This window comes from Notolabrus celidotus, chromosome 4 (genome assembly GCF_009762535.1).
Source record: "Notolabrus celidotus isolate fNotCel1 chromosome 4, fNotCel1.pri, whole genome shotgun sequence".
NCBI lineage: Eukaryota > Metazoa > Chordata > Actinopteri > Labriformes > Labridae > Notolabrus > Notolabrus celidotus.
In genome coordinates, this window is record NC_048275.1 from 23688349 (window position 1) to 23705817 (window position 17469).

Consider the following 17469-nt stretch of genomic DNA (forward strand, 5'->3'; position numbering starts at 1 on the left):
AAGATATTCTGTCCTTCCGCCATGTTTCCTATATTTTAAGTCAGTGAGTTTGTGATCTGTAGCTAACTGTGTGCACATACGTTAGATGTTGCACGTCTACTGTATGCTGAGCCAACTGCAGCAATGAAACATACAGACAAAGACACACAAACACACTGAGACTACTTAACAAGAAGAGTATCCCCAGTGATTAATATCTGTCTTCCTGCAATTTACACCATCTATTACTCTCATTTCCTTATTATGCGAATCCTTCATAACTACGTCCCTTGATCTGAGCGCTAAGCAGTATCATTTTCTCTTCCACTGAATGAAAAAATCTAACCATATTTATTAAATTAGCTTTGATTATTTAAATATCATCACAGTGATAATCATCATTAGTATTGGCCACACTGATTGTTGAAGAGGATAAAATGGATTTCAAGCTGCTTTGTTCATTTGGGTGGACGGAATCCTGAATCTCCCAAGCCTAAAGGTGTTATATGTCACTCTAGACTTGTTTTGCTTACAAGTAGAAGCCATTGCAGCTTTACTTTCTTCCCTGTAACTTCAAACCTTCAAGGGTCACAAGGGCTACTGTGCAGCACTAAACTCTGTGTCTGAACAGCAAACAAACATTCACCTATTGACTTGCTATAAGTTAGGACAGAGACAGCAACCTTTGTGTGTGCAGTAGCATTACCCTTCAAAGAGTCCTCTCCATGTTTCCTATCTGTTGGCTGCTTTAGTGCCAGAGAGAGAGTATGTGCGATTAGACTTTGCGGTTTGCATGAGCCAAGACTAAAAACTGTTCTTAATAATTAACTCATTAGACTTTTGCGTAATTATAAAGACTGAGTTTTATGCCTTAACCTTATACAATCAAGATGACAGAAGAAAAGCAAAACACTTTTGGTTTCATTCCAAAATTGGAAAATAATCTCAACAACTTGAGATGTTTTTAGATGTAAGGTGGGTAAAGTGTTTCTGTAATTTTTTAAAAGTTTGTTGGCAAGTTGAAAAGCTGGAGCTACTTTTGCAAACTTTTGGAATAGATATTTCTCACTGAACAGAGTAAAAAGGGTGATACATTTTGTTTCCCAATGCCCATAATTATTTGGAGTTGAATAAAAAAACATTACATCAACAACATGGTGTCTGTGTTAGGCCAAGGATTGTGCAGAACCTTTTAGTTGCTAATATTTTGGCCTACACACTGAAAACATCACAAGACCCAGAGACTGTAACACCCATTAATAATGCACCGTGGTTAACAAAGATGGGTGCCAGTATGAATATCAACCAGTTATTTCCTCAGTGTCAGAGATGTTTGCTGCTGGAAAATGAAAGGGTGCTGTTGGAATCGTATGTGCTTTTGAGTCTCATTTGTAAGAACCTTTTAAAGTATACGGCACAGAAAATAGCTGGCTTAATGGCTAGTTATACACAGTGGGCATGCTGTGAGCTAATATGATGACTGGAGTCAGTGCCAAGGCTTCACTGAGCGGAAGAAAATAAGAGAGAAAATTGAGCATGAGAATAGCATACCAACTCCTGACACAATTAGTAGCAATCTCTTGCTTCATTGTGAACCTGCCCCCTGGAGATAGAGCTGTGATGTACCTCAGTATAGTACTGAGTAGTTATATCAGAGGGACACTTAACCTGCATTTCAGCTTTTACCTTGTTTGACTGAAGTCTGTAATGTGCAACCAGCAAGAGGGCAGCAGTCCTCAACAGGACCTGAAAGACATGCTTTCATGAAAAATATATCATCAAGTCAATACCAATCTTTTTCATTAACAACATAAAACCAACACTATCATCTTCTGTGTCAAAGTGGACCAGGGAGTTCACAAAGCCTGCTTTTCAGTATGCATACTTTCAAGGGCAAAAGACGTGTGAAAAGACTTTAAGGCTTACATTGCTAGCTCCATGGGTTGTGGAGATTTCCTTAGTACAGTCTTTTGGTGGTCTTTTGGCTGTGTACAGAGGCTGTAGTCTTCATCGCAGTGGTCGCTGCTTTGACTCCCAGCCCCGACCATTTGCTGCATGTCTACCCCCTCTCTCTGCTCCCCTCATTTCCTGTTTCTTCAGCTGTGCTTAAAAAGCACACCAGTGACAAAAACACTCAGATATTTAAGCTACTCAATCAAATGAACAATAATATTGATATAAGATAAGATAAGCTAGGATAAGATATACTTTATTTGTCCCCGTTGGTGGAAATTTCTTTTGTTATAGCAGCTTACAACACTGGACAGGGACACACAACAATGTACTAACATAGTTAAAAAATATAATAACAGTAATAATAGCAATGACAAGGGTAAAATATTATATAATAATATAAATAAATAAAATGAAATAAAATAGAATAAAATTAAGAAAATAAAATAAAAATATGGCAACTATCACAGATATATACACACTGTACAATTCTATCTGATAAATAGAAAAGGTAAGTTATTGCACGATAAAAATTGCACCAGGTTATTTAAAAACAAGCATACACAGTATGAAGTAGTGCGATTCAGATGGATACAGTAGTTATTTGTGAATGTGCCAAGTCACATAGTAACTTCCATGTAGTGGAATGAAAGATGACAACAGGTGATTAACGGGGCACAGCAGTGCTGGTGTTAAACAGTCTGATTGCAGATGGGATGAAGGACCTGCGGTAGCGCTCCGTCCTGCAGGGTGGGAGTCTCAGTCTGCTGCTGAAGGAGCTGCTCAGGGACCCCACAGTCTCATGCAGGGGTGAGAGGGATTGTCCATGATGGATGTCAGCTTGGCTAACATCTCCTCTCACCCACCTCCTCTATAGAGTCCAGAGGACAGCCCAGGACAGAACTGGCCTCCTGACCAGTCTGTTAAGTCTTTTCCTGTCCCTGTCTGTGCTCCCTGCTCCCCAGCAGACCACTGCATAGAAGAAAGCAGACGCTACCACAGTGTCATAAAATGTCCGAAACAGAGTCCTGCAAACTCCGAAGGACCTCAGTCTTCTCAGCAGGTGCAGACGACTTTGGCCCTTCTTGTACAGGACGTTGGTGTTGTGACCAGTCCAGTTTATTGTTGAGGTGAACACCCAGGTATTTGTAGGTCTCCACCCTCTCGATGTCCAACCCTGGATGTTCACCGATGCAGTCTGGGGTGTTTTCCTGCAGAAGTCGATCACCATCTCCTTGGTCTTGCTGGTGTTGAGCTGAAGGTAGTTTAGCTCAGACCAGTCGACAAGATGACCTCCCTGTACTCCAGCTCGTCCCCCTCAGACACACACCCGACGATGGCTGTGTCATCAGAGAACTTCTGGAGGTGACAGCTCCCAGAGTTGTAGCTGAAGTTCGAGGTGTACAGAGTGAAGAGGAAGGGGGAGAGCACTGTCCCCTGTGGTGCTCCTGTGCTGCAGACCATCGTGTCGGACACACAGTCCTGGACCCTCACATACTGTGGTCTGTTGGTGAGGTAGTCTGTGGTTCATGCATCCAGATGACAGTCCACGCACGCCCTCCAGCTTCCCTCAGAGCAGAGAAGGTTGGATCGTGTTGAAGGCACTGGAGAAGTCAAAGAACATGACTCTCACAGTGCAGCCAGGGTTCTCCAGGTGGGACAGGGATCTGTGAAACAGGTAGATGACAGCATCATCTACCCCAATGTCCGGCTGGTAAGCAAACTGCAGGGGGTCCTGTTTGTACTCACCAGTGGGCAGAGGTATTTGAGGATGATCCTCTCCATGGTCTTCATCAGGTGAGAGGCGAGGGCCACAGGTCTGAAGTGGTTGGGCTCCCTGGGGTGCGGGGTGAGTCTTTGGGACTGGAACCACGCAGGAAGTTTTCCACATAGACGGAACCCTCTCCAGACTCAGGCTCAGGTTGAAGATGTGCAGAAACACCTCACAGAGCTGGTCTGCACAGTCCTTCAGGAGTCTGGAGCTGATGCCATCTGGACCTGTAGCTTTCTTTGGCTTGATCTTCCTCAGCTCACTTCTCACCTGGTTAGCAGCGATAGAGAGGACAGGGCTGGAGGAGGAGGAGGAGGGGTTGGAAGAGGGCTAGGGTTGTGTGACTGGAGTGCTGGCTGGTGGGTGCTCAGATGGGTGGGAGAGGGAGTAGGGCCGGAATCAAACCTATGAAAAAACAGATTCAGTTCATTGGTCCTCTCCTGGTCTCCAGCTTCAGAGCTCCTGCCATGGTCTTTGCTGTGGCCTGAGATGTTTTTCAGGCCTCTCCAGACCTCCCTCGCGTTGTTTTGCTGTAGCTGTTCTTCCATCCTCGTCCTGTAGTGGGCTTTTCCCTCCCTGATCTTCTTCTTGAACTCTTTCTGAACCCTCCTCAGCTCCTCTCTGTCCCCAGCTCTAAAAACCCTCTTCTTCTCTAGCAGCAGGGCTTTCAGCTCAGGAGTCACCCAGGGTTTGTTGTTGGAGTAACACCGTACCTTCCTGGTGGGTACAGTGTTCTCAACACAAAAGTTTATGTAGTCTGTGATGCAGTGGGTCAGACTGTCAATGTCCCCTCCATGTGGGTCACACAGAACTTCCCAGTCTGTGGTTTCAAAGCAGTCCTGCAGCGCTTCAGTGGCCTCCTTAGACCACTTCTTTACATACCTGATGGTGGGGGGTTGTTTCTTCACCATAGGTATGTAAATGGAAATAGTTTTTCAGATTCCGATGTTCACCTGACTTACAACCTGGAACACAGAAGTGAGACGTGATAACAAAAACTGAGCATCCCACCCAGAGAGTGACATCGCAGGAAAATGGACCCTGTTGGAATATGGTCTATTGACAATGGGATTAGGCCACTGGGCACAAGTCTTCATGCTTCCTATGGGGGCTTCAGCACTAGATATATTAGTGGCATTACGTATTTGTCTGCAGAGCCCAAGAGGGAAACAGAAAAGACAAGTCAAAAGCCCATGAAAGAGGAATACAAAGAGGGCAGATGAAGGTCATTATGCATCTAGGGAGTTTATTCATCAGCCGAGACAAAAAGAATACCTAAAAGGAAGTTTCAAGAGGGATTGTGAATACCAAAGTGTGTTTGAATAAGGAGTAAACCCCTGCAATTAAGATTAAAAATATAAGTCATAGAGAGAGTGTGGCAGAGTGAATTAAAGAGCTATCAGATTGTGGTTGACATTAAGCGAATCCCTAATGAAGGTGAGAGAAGATGATTGGCTGGTTGTGTATCCCGGTGAGGTCTGCCCAGCGATAGTTGCCCGGGTGACCTCGGTCTCTAAAGAGTTGACTTCAACTCATCTGGCATCTGTAATTGGCTACATGTACCGCAGCCAGATCCTCTTGCCCATATTTGGAGGTGATGACATACGGTGTTCATCAGGGTTAAAAGGACAAGAAGTGAGAGGAGGGAGAGCGATAACATCCAGGGTTGGGGAGGTAGAGAGACATAGTAGAGTGAGAAAGAGTCTACATAAGAGGCTGGGAATAATGGGAGTTATTGGGAGAAGAAATGATTGTTGAGGGAAGGCATGAGGTAAACAACAATGTTTGAATCCCAAAATGTTGTAATTTTGATCATTTTTGTGTGCTTTACTAACTTCATTTTGCGGCTATAAAAATCAACAAATTACTACACATATTACAACTGGATAAGTATGAGTCACCAAGAATGCTCAAGCAAATTGAATTGTTGCAAGTTGGCCTAAAGGTGCAGGTTACTTTGGGAAATACAATAACACATTTTATATCCAAGAGTGAGTTGAATAGAGTGTATGTATGCCAAATATACAGCCACAGCTAGCAAACAGTTAGAAAAGGTTAGCAGATAAATGCGGGTAAAAAAGGTGACAGACTTCCTCATTAACACATCCGGTTTTTGCTATTGCTATTAAATTCCCAAGGTCTCATAATTAACCAGCCAACAAGACAAATTATATTAGGTTATTTTTTCCCTTTGACAGTCAGTTAAACATGGACACAAAGAGAAGAGGTATTAGGTGAGAAAAGAGAAGCTCAAAGCATAGAAAGTATGTCGCTCAAAGTAAAAAAAAAAAAAAGAGACTAAAAACACAAAGAGCACACACAGGGTCGGGCAAAGATTCAGGCTTATGGCTTTATTTTCAAAGCACAGAGCCGATTTTCACTTAGACCTCCAGTGAGCTCTTGTCGTGTGGATTGCTCCTGTTACATAAGTAGGAAAGCAGGGACCTTCAACTCATCCCTGACCAACTTTAAGTGCAATTTGTTGGTTTGTATTTCCCTAACAGGAGCTGAACTGGTTAATCATGATGAAAATGGAACTGTATGCTATTTCATGAATGTTAACTCCTAAAAGAAGCAAGATAATAAAAACATCACAAATTTAAAACAGTTTGTTGTCAGTTACTTAGCAGTTTATTATAAGTGATGAACCAAGATTAGAGAAAGACCTTTTTCTTAAAGCTCATGTGAAGAGATTTAGTATACTGGTGAAAAGACTGAAATTAACATAGATGCCTATGTGTGACCTACAAAAGAAACTAGCTTTGCCTTGGTCCTACACATGTACATGACCAAAAGCAAAGAAATAAGAGGTATCACTTTGTCCACAGGTGGCGCCTAAATCAACACAAACAGACAGTTTCTCACTGGAGCTGCGATTTCTCCAACAGATTGTCATATTTTGAATAACTCTGTTTTTTAACTTGTCTCAGTAGCAGTGTGTGGTGCTGATGATGGCTGTCAATTTAAACAAACAATGCTGCATCTGTTTTAAAGTAAAAGCATTCCAGTTGTGCAGTCAGCATAAAGGTTTTCATTCCATCTGGACTGAAATTTCCTTTTTCTATTATATTTGATGGTGCATGATATCAACTAATTGGGAAGGGCTTTGTCATATTATGTTACCCGTAGATTCCTCAGGAAGCAAATACAGTGTTCCATCAGCACCACACGCCCCAGAGCTGATCTGTGCCCATTCCATGCAATCCTCCATGTTTCCACAGGGAGTGCCTAGGTGCGCCTCAGCTCAATCCAAGAGGTGTCTCCCCGCTCCACTCTTCCAAAGAAACACAACAAGTCTATTTTCAACCAAGTCTGCATCCAACATGTGTCAAGCTAAACAGGGAAGATGGACCCGGACAGGAAGTCAAAGACATGAACGGTATATCAGGATGCAAACCAGTAATCCAATGACACTAACCCAAAGGCTTTAAATCTTCTGTTTAACCAGCATGTTAATCTAGACCAAGGCCCCAAAAGACCATGAGACTTATTAGTACTCTTATTCCTGATAATCCTTGCTGGTTAGTGGAGTCAGAGAACACTGCACAGACATATCCAGTGGCTTTCTGTCTGCACTAAGTTAAAAGGGAAGGTAGACAGAGAAAGTGAGGAGCTCAGAGACAGAAATGAAGAAGGACAGGAGTGAGTGTATCCTGTCAGTCACTCACATGTGCTGACCACACAGGAGGGAAAGAGATAATGGAAGGAAAGACAGAGAGAAAGTGTTTCCATGTGTTGGCGAGTTCACCCGAAACTTTCCTCGAGGGAGTCTGCGGAAAAGAAAGCCCCCGACACAGACTGAACGCCTGACACTCTCTCACTCCTGCTTCTGATTCCTGCATTTTGTTTCCCTTTATTTCTATTTTCATGCTTTATCTGTTATTCTGTTGTCATCATACTTTCTGTATCATTATGCCTTTTATTCTATTTTATTTGTTTGACTTCCACCTTAATTGCATCTTATTACATTTCCCTTTTTTCTCTTTGGTGTTAACTCTTCTTTAAACTTTGTTTCTTCTTTCTTTCTTACTGTTTTTCTTCCTTTCTTACTGCAGTTATTTTATTCTTTTTTTCTTTTTTTTTTTTTCTTTCTTTTTCTTTCTTCTTCTTCTTTCTTCTTTCTTTTTTCTTGTATGTTGTTTTAATTTGCTCATTATTCTTTTCTTTTTCCTTCATTCATTCCTTTCTGAACTGTCTTACCTACTACAAAAGGCTGAGCTACAAACTTTTGGAATAGACATTTCTCGCTGAACAGAGTAAAAAGGGTGTTTGGTGATGGTCCATGAAGGAAATGAAGGGATGGAAATCCTAAAGTTTTTTATGGTCTGACATCTAAATTGAATCCAGACAAGCTAGGCTGATGCAAAAAAAACTAAAATTGGTCCAAGAATTTTTTTAACAATGACCTGAATCACTATCCTTTTTTAAAATTCATTCTTTCAAACAAAAGTTGCCTGCTGACAGCACAGCAGTAGTGATTTTCGAGACCTCTGGTAGTGTACTGTATACATCAAATTGATGCAATGAAGTGGTGTTCAGAAAGCTGACTATAAAACGAAAATACAAAGACTATAGCAAAAAAAAAAAGACTCTTAAAGACACACACATATCAGCATTGAGTCTAGCAATGACAGTTTTTCTTTTTCTTTCTTTCTTTCTTCTTTCTTTCTTTCTTTCTTCTTTCTTCTTTCTTTCTTTTTGAGTGGCACTAATTGAGGTATTCAGAGAACACCCCAATCATACACATGTCTGGTGGTCATGGAATAAATAAAAAATACCATGTGGAAAAAACAATAACAACAACAAAGAAACAAACAAAAACTGAGGGAAAAAATGTAGGCTGTGTTATGTCAAATCTTGGATTTAACTCAAAGGGATCCAGTGAAGCAAGGGCTCAGTAAGGTACCCAGTTGTCAGGTTGGTAAATGTTAGTATAAACAGGATTTATAACTTTCTCTTCTTTATAGAACTTTAAAACAAAACTTTTTGGTTGTAATAGATATTTAGGGAATTTGTTTCTATCACACAAATAGATTCAAATTAAATTAAGATATCAAATATTTAGACTGTTATTTTAGGAGTTTTACAACTGTAAGGATACTTACATCCAAGCTCCTGGTAATATTTCACTGTTAATTCAAATATTTAAATATTAATGTGACCTCATCCTGACCTTTACTTACAATGCCACTTCAGATTTTTTTCCCCCAGTCATTCTTTGCAGAGAATTGGGAATATTCAGTGATGTCACTCACTAATATTTTAATTTCATGGTCCAAGTCACCCCAATATGTTTCTAAAGGGAGAGAGAGAGAGAGAGAGGAAGAAAGAAAGAGAGGGAGGGAAAGAGGCTGGAAGAAAGGAAGGCTATAAAAGAATGAAAAGAAAAAAGGAGGGGGGAAGAAAAGCAGAGAGGAAATGGGTGTAGAAAGAGAGGGTGGATGTATAAAAGGGAATGAGTGAGGGAACAAGGAGAAGGTAAGGGAAAGGAAGAAAGAGTTAAAGGACAGGAAAGTGGAGAGAGATGTAAAGAAGGAATGGAGTGGGAGAGAAAGAGAGTGAATAGTTTCCATTAGCCTTGCTTAGTTGAGCTCAAAAACAGTGTTAGCCTAATTAATCTGGAACTTTCTTTACAAAGTTTTCATTATAACTTCCTCACCTTTTCTCTGACATTGGCTGCTTATCCTTGACTCACCTCATCAGCTATTTAGTCCTTAATAATACGACACATGATGGTCCCATTGATATTAAAAAGTTGTTATATTTTCATAATTTTAAATTGAATAAATCATCTCAACCACATCAGAGCAATCACTTTTGAATAGGCATTAGTTTCATCCACACAAAAGCATAGTAATATGACAAGGTTCTGACCATGGACGGCACAACAGCTCCCCAAAGCGAAGTCAAAACTTGTAGAGCGCCACCTAGTGACTGCTAAAGACTGGCTCTATTAAGTTTGTGTTAGGACCATTGGCTGTATGTAGAATGGACAGAGCAACAGTTAACCCCTGGTGGCTAGCTGAAGTACAGGTCTTAGAGCCCTCCATTATCATGACTGATGTAACATTGGTCAAGCCAAAAGATTAAAACACACGTCAAATATTTTTTCTCAAACATGCTTTCAGAGGAAGGAAATGTAACAAACACTAGAGTCACTTTCCCCACAAAACACAGAAGTCTCTTCTACTGTGGACTATACTGACCTGAGGGATCTTTGATGTTTTATTGGTAAATGTGTAGATTGGTTAGTGTAAGGGGTGTGATGTCAGCCCCGTGGCTCCACCAGCAAGATTGCTTCTGTGTATGCCTTGACTGCAAATTATGTCACCATCAATAAATGTCAGCACCCATTCGGTGGTACTTTGGCTTCACTTCTTACATAGGAGCAGATGGCGCACTGTTGATATTAAAATACAGTTAATGGTTCTGACCCAGTAAAAGAGAGACTGTAAAATAATCTGAACTACAATGGAGAGCAGCCTGTAACATTGAAGCTCTTGTGAGGAGATTTTTGCTGGTTATGAAGCAGATTTGAATTACTACTAAGGCCTCAATATGGTCTTAGAGGGCACACCATACTATCAGCCACAAGACTGTTAATTTTTATAATGTGATTTTAAATGCTTGATTGTAAAATCTATAAGAAAAGCTATAGGGACCAATGGAGCTGGACTCCCGTAGAAGGAGTCGGCATTAAACTGTTTCTTAAAAAGTATAATTGTCCTTTTACCCCTGTCCAGTTCAGCTCTGGTACTGCTCAAGCCATGACTTTCAAGCATTCCCAGAATTAAAGTAGTTTGATACAGAACCAGATTAATCTGCCCATGTTCAGTTTGGCCAGTGCTAAAATTACATTCATTTTCACATTAGAGGTTTTTGGCTTGTTCAAGTAGAATCAGCATAGAGAGATATAATCAATTACAACTCTGTCCTAATACTTTCTTCTGAGCCATGCTCACACACAGCAATGAGCTTTTTTATTTCACAAAGACAATCCTGACATGTTGCTACAATAAACATGGGTGGACATAATGAAATGAATGATGAGCAACTTCCATTTAACTGCTCTAGTTTTGGAAGCCTTGTGTTATGCAAGCTGGTTAACTAAAATGATTATCTGGTCCCTTGAATAGTGTCTAAAACATAGTGAATGTTGTTTGTAACACTTAACCTCTGCCTACTATGGCAAGTCAAATACATACAAGAACTGCAGAGAAGAGACAGACTCTGTGAGGATGGCAAATTGATCTGTGAGTACCAAACTCCAGTTGAGTCATTAGAAAAGTTAAACCTTTTTCACGTATTACTGGCAAACAGGACCAAGTTGGAAAACCTGTGTCAGGTACTTCCTGGTTAAAGGAAGCAGCAGGTTTGCTCTGACAGAAACACAGATGTTTGGTTTTGTTCGGATTGATTGTCATTGGTTGATTGCTTGTAAACAGAATGTAAAAGCTGATGAGTTGTAAAGAACTGGTACTGGCTACATACTGTCTATCTGTATGTTTTCCTACATAGCTTCAGTGCACATAGTGTATCAATTCGTCAGGAGGTGTGAAGCAGAGATGCACATTATCATATAGAAACAGGCAGACCTTATTATGCTTGTTGTTTAACAGTTCAGTCAAGTCCACAGGCGAAAGGTGAGGTTAACCACAGTTACCAGGCCTCCCAAAACCATCTCAAGAAATACTCATGGGCCCAAAGAAAAATTGGTTTCTGACGTATTCAGTGTGGCAGCAAATACTATGAAATGTCAGTGCGGATGCCTCGGGTCACTGAGTCCATTAACTAATATAGTCTCATTTATTTTTTTCTCATGCATGCTGTATTCAACCACCAAAAGACCAATTATACCCATCATGTTACTGTAGCTTGAATCTACAATATTAATTTATAGCTTAAATTAAAACTACCCAGTAGAGTGACAACATGTAAGCCCAGCAGGCTGTTCTACATGGGGGCTCACTGACACCAGAACTGTTTCAGCAAGCCAGTTTATAATTCTCTCGCTTTTGGTGATCCTGCAAAGTCAAATTGTGAAATAAATCTGTTGTCCTATTTGGTTTACATACTGGGTGTTTATTGCATCTTTGCTATCATTGCATATGAATAACTTTTATCTTGATCCAAAGTGTTCAACACGAGGAGAAAGAGTCAAAAGCACTAAGGCCAATTGCCAGAGTTTATGCTTACCTTCAAGAAATGTTAAACAGGCCTCGTGAAACAGTTTCCCATTTCTATGATTCTGCAGTCTTTGTCTACCCAAAAGATAAACATTGCTAAAGATTGTCATCCTTACCCGGAAAACCCACAGGATGCGCGTACGCCACGTGGATCACGGATGTATGGTGGTTTGTAGCTTACATCCATAATCGATGAGTATTTCTGATCTATACGATCTTTAAACAGTCGGGAGTCCGTATATTATGTTTTACTTTGAAATTGGTGACTTCCTGTCCAGGTCATTCTTTTCTCTTCATATTGACGCTTGCTGGCACGGGCTCTGTCAAATTAGATTTGAAGCGTATCTTTGGCGAGCAGCGAGGGGGCCATAGCGCGCCCTGTGCACGGTACAGCATTGTCTAAATGGGAACGTATTGGCTGTGATGTGCGTGCGCAGCCGTAATGCAACTCGACGCAACCTGTGGACTTTAGGCTTAAGTCTTACTTCAAGAAGAAGTTCCAAGTTTGGTCAATTGATCTAAATACTGAAGCTTTGTCGCATCGAGGCCACTGGTGGATTAATACTTTTTTGGCAAACCTCTTAGCAATAAAGCATACAGCTAAATCTGAGTTGTTAATTGTACTTACAACGTATGAATGTATGGTGTAAAACAAAGTGACATATTAGTATCTGTTAAGTGAAAGATATATTCACTTCAAGTTTTAACTCCAAATTCATCAAAAATGGCAGCCTGGTTAGTGACTCTGGGATTCCAGGAACCCTCTGGATCTATTGCTGCACCTGTTGGGCTCAGTGCTTATATTGTTGATAGCAAAAAAGTAATGATGGGGTTAGACTTACAAAAAAAAAAAAACGCTTGCTGAGGACTTTACAATTGGGAGTTTTTGACGTTCAGTAATAAACAACTGTTAGTTAACATTTTGAGATGGTGAGATATGTTAAGGCATCAAAACTACTTGGGTTTAAGTTGTATGAGTTTGTGCATTGGTTATATACATCCAATGGCATGTAACTAATAAACACGAGGTGTTGTAACTGAGGTACATGGAATTTATTTAAAGGACCCTTTGTAACAGTAGTCACATTTGACTGTTTAAGTAGTTGGCTCCACCAACACTTCAACAATACATTGGAGGAAAGCGTTCATACCATACACAAAAGAGGAACCGTGGCCATATTATTTTGATTTGTGTGGCCACCAACCAAGCTGTTACTTTGAAGAGTGGGAATAAGGACAGTCTTCTGATAAATAGTTGTGCAACTATAATGAGCTCCCATGGAAAAACGCCTCTTTGAGATGGCTTTGGAATGAAATGTGTTTCAGTCAGACTAAGCTTGGTGTGCCAAATCTATAATGCTAAAGGCTGTCACGTTTTACTGAACAAGTAGAATAATGATGAGGTAACTGTTGGAGAACTCGATAGGGACTTCTCAGCTTTAGGACACCAAAGCACACTAGATTCCTCTTGGCTAAAGAGGATGAGCATGTTCTCTTGGCTTCTGAAGGAAACACAGCGGCAGAGTTGAGGCACACACTGCTGGTTTCAGGGTTGGACAGAACAGACTTACCACAGAGGACTGCTGTGTAAGAACTGTAGGGATCCTGACTGACTGCAGCACTGCTGTCTGTGAGTTATCAAAGTGTGGTCTGCTGTTGAGTGTCAGAAACCATCTGCTAATCGTAAAAGGCTTGTAGCAGATCTACACTAAAATGAACACACAAGATGACAAGTGAATAAAATGGAACAAAGTTTAAGGCCTCTGTCTACAACCATCCACCTGTTGTACATTTTTCATTTGACCTGTACTGCCTGTATCACGTTTAACACCATATCAATGGTAGTCTGTAAATCATGCCAGATGTAAAGAATACAATCAAGTATCTGCTTTGCAGCAAGTTTCTGTTTATAATATTTTAGAGGAGACATGTCAGTGCACTTGCCTCCAGCTCATCGTCTTTTGCAGCTTACATTATGTGATATGTGCACACTGTAGCACTTAATAGTCAGAAGTTGGATGTCAGTAAGAGTTTTGTCTGATAAATAAATTCAATTAAATGAACATCAAACTGCACAAAGGATATCTGACCCAAACACTGATCATTAGCTCTCTCAAGTAATTATATTCAGCATTATTCATTACAGCAAGTACCAAAATACCACACAACAAGATTCAGTATTTCAACCCAAAGCTCGGTTCAGAAGTTCAGATCAGAGTCTTTCAAACTTTGCATCTGAGTTCAGCAGAAAAATTTTAATTCATCCTTTGAACAAGTTAGTGCACCCATTAGACAGTTACTTGAAACCAACTTTCCTGCGATGGAGTCCTCAAAGTTTGTAAACCAGAGGATCATAGTCCATTGATTCAGAGGATATTTGAGTCTATCTAATCACTAACAGTTTTTGGGATCTAACAAGAGTTTTCTGTGTGTCCGTCAGAGTCATCAGGAGGATTATTGCTCTGGAAGTAAACTCGGCCACAGGTAAGGGGCATTCAGAGGTATGGCTCTTTCCCGTAACTCCATTGGCTGAGCAGTGATTGTGGACCGGGCCCTGTCAGAAGGTGAGTGGTTTTTACCTTTAAGAGGAGTGCCAAAAAGTTGCAGCAGAACTAGGCCGGTTTAAAGCCTTGAACTGGGATTATTTACTGTAAAGGGGGGGTACTGTAACAACATTGCTTGCATTTATACTTGTCAGTATTGTGTTTGAGATGCCAAAGAGAATAACTAATGTTGCTGCTTGTGCCTCTGTAATTTCCTGTACCCTAAATCAGACACTGCACAGTAGGTGGTACTGGAAACATGACAGAAGATTCTGTCAGACCAAGTTTGCTATTTATTATTTATGTGCTCTGTTGTGTGCGCATAGGAAGTTTAGCCTTTGGGGGAATTCTCTGTGAAATTCTATGTAAACCAAGCTCTGAATTTTAATCATACCCCTGCCCAGCTTCATTTGTGTGAGTGTTTGCGTGTGGGGGCAGCTTATGCGTTTGTAAATAGAGATAGAAAAAGGGAGGCAGAATTTCAAGAAAAAAGCATAACAAAGTGAGGAGGAAAACGGAAGTGGAGAGATAGGACCTTGGAACGAAATGAAACTGAGAAAGCTGTGAATTGTTCGTTGCTTCTCTGTTTCATCTCGGGATAAACTGTTGACCTGCAGTAAACCCCAAACACAGACTTCAAAGAGTCCAGAGACACCCAGAGTACAAAATACTGTCACAGAAATGATTTTACATTATGTTACATCAATGCTCTGAGAGTGTGTGTGACAGGCAGAGTGTGTTTGTGTGGGACAAACAGCAGCCATCTGGTTGTTTAATAGACTTCCAGTAAATACTGCAGCTGTGGTTGACACACACGTACACAAACATAATTACAGCCAAAAATCAAGCATTTTTTTTCTCAGAGCAGAGCAGACATGTGTGCACTGTGTCACAACTTACACATATACAAAGACAACAAATAGGAGGGATGAAATATGAAGGGCACACCTGCCAAATGATGTGAGCCCCATGAGAAACCAGTTGTTCAGTGTAGCCTTTTGATTGACGGGCAGCAGGCAGTGCATGATGTTTTTTGGTCATTTTATTAACCACAAGTCATGTGCTGGTAATTTTTATGACCATAAAGTGCACTGAGTACAGCCCTCACAGATTGGGTTCACATCCACTGTAAGACCAAGTAATAAGATCTCAGTAGATAAGCTGATCATGAAGTAAGGGATCATGTATGGTAAATGGGTGGTCACTCAACTCAGAATCTCAACAGGGTGAGCATATAATTTATTTACACAATTAAAAAAATAGCCTCTTTGATTAGCCTGTAATGCTTTTATGGCAACAGATTATTTGCATACTCCTTGTAGTACAGATGAACATTTAACTGGACAATTCAAATCATTTTTAAGCTCAAACATGAGCCTTCTTTTTTAATTAATTTTATGAAACTGAACATTTTCATGAAAGGTAATATTAGACAAGGTGAGTGAGACTTCTGCAGCAAATGGTTACATGTGGTTTGGTGGTTCAGGTCCACTTTACATTCCCAGTCAACGAGTTTGCTGAAGCATGCATTGTTGGGTCCCACAACACTTAGCATATAGAACTTGTAACCATTTCTTTATCTCTATAATGAAGTTGGTTGCTACACATAGTGTTAAACAGAGACAAGGTATTGGTTGTGGATAAGACCACTGATGGGTGAACTCTTCTGTCTTCCAACCGCCTCTTTCTGATTTATTATCAAACTGTTATCCCCTTGCTTGTTGTTCACCTATGCTGTTGAATGCTAGAGCAACATCTCTCTTCTCATTCACTGCACTAGTCTGCATTTAAAAACTGCACTCATTACAACAATAAAAATGCGGAGACCATGCTGCACCATCTGCTTGTAAAATATGTGGAGTGTTGTGTGCACCACTGATGAGTCAAGTTTTATGACAAAGCAGACACGCTCTCTACTTGGAGTCACATTTCTTTGATTATACGTAGACTTTATTGCAAAATGTTGTTCATGTGCAGAAACTGAGAAGCAAAAACTAGGCTAAATTATTTCTAAATTATATTATTCCTTTCAAAAATCATAGACAATAAATTATGAATTACTCACAAACAGGGTTTTCAACAGACAAGCACTAGAAAACTGCGTAATCCAGGTGTGTTTCTTCATAAACCACAAAGCATTTAGCTTCAGTGATAACTTGAAGAGTAGATGGGCATTATCCAGTTTGTTTTGAATAATTTCAAGCATTGAGATATGCTTTGTAGGGGTAATTTTCTTAACCTTAGCCTAAGAGCCTGACCTTTAGTGTAGCTGCCAGAAGGTGCATTATACATAACCTGAAAGTCCTGTGTCCTCAACTGTTGAAAGTCAAAACTTTTACCCAACAGATCAACGCACGGCAACAGCTGTGGTTATTCCCCTTTGAACTGTTTTAATAAGACAATCAGATATACTTGAGCATGCAAGTCATTGCCCAAGACAATAAAAAATATACAATTTTACGTTTTAAAAGTGTGAATTTCAAGTCATGGCCAACACATTTGCTTCAAGCTTCTGTACAAACAACAGGAGGAGGACCTGTGGTTGACCTGTAGTCGACAGGGCATTCAGATTCAAGTTAAACAGCTTTTTCTGTCTCTACCTGTCTGAGAGACTACAGAAACCAGCAACCTGCAACCCCTACTTTTCTCTTTTTCTGCGTCTTCTCTCCTCCTGAGGTCAGTGAGAGGGCAGTCACTTGTCTCAGTTTGGACACCTGACATGTTCAGCTGTTAGATCTTTGCCTGTGTGTGTGTGTGTGTGTGTGAGTGTGTGTGTGTGTGTGTGTGTGTGTGTGTGTGTGTGTGTGTGTGTGTGTGTGTGTGTGTGTGTGTGTGTGTGTGTGTGTGTGTGTGTGTGTGTGTGTATGTTCCCTGTGTGTGCAGATTCTGTAATATGTGTGATCAGGCATGAACAGTTATGTGCTAACATTTTTCTTTCTGCTCCTTTTGTGTAAATCTAGTATGTGTTTGTGTGTGTGTGTGTGTGTGTGTGTGTGTGTGTGTGTGTGTGTGTGTGTGTGTGTGTGTGTGTGTGTGT

The 17469-nt window shown here is 40.6% G+C and overlaps 1 long non-coding RNA gene across 1 annotated transcript; it reads right to left on the bottom strand.

Annotated features, from left to right (window-relative positions):
- Nucleotides 1–1073: 1073 nt before the first annotated feature.
- On the bottom strand, nt 1074–2048 carry LOC117812022. Its single transcript, XR_004631109.1, has 2 exons — nt 1906–2048; nt 1074–1725 (listed from the first exon to the last, which is right to left on the bottom strand). It is a non-coding gene; the product is annotated as an uncharacterized LOC117812022 (long non-coding RNA).
- Nucleotides 2049–17469: the final 15421 nt, after the last annotated feature.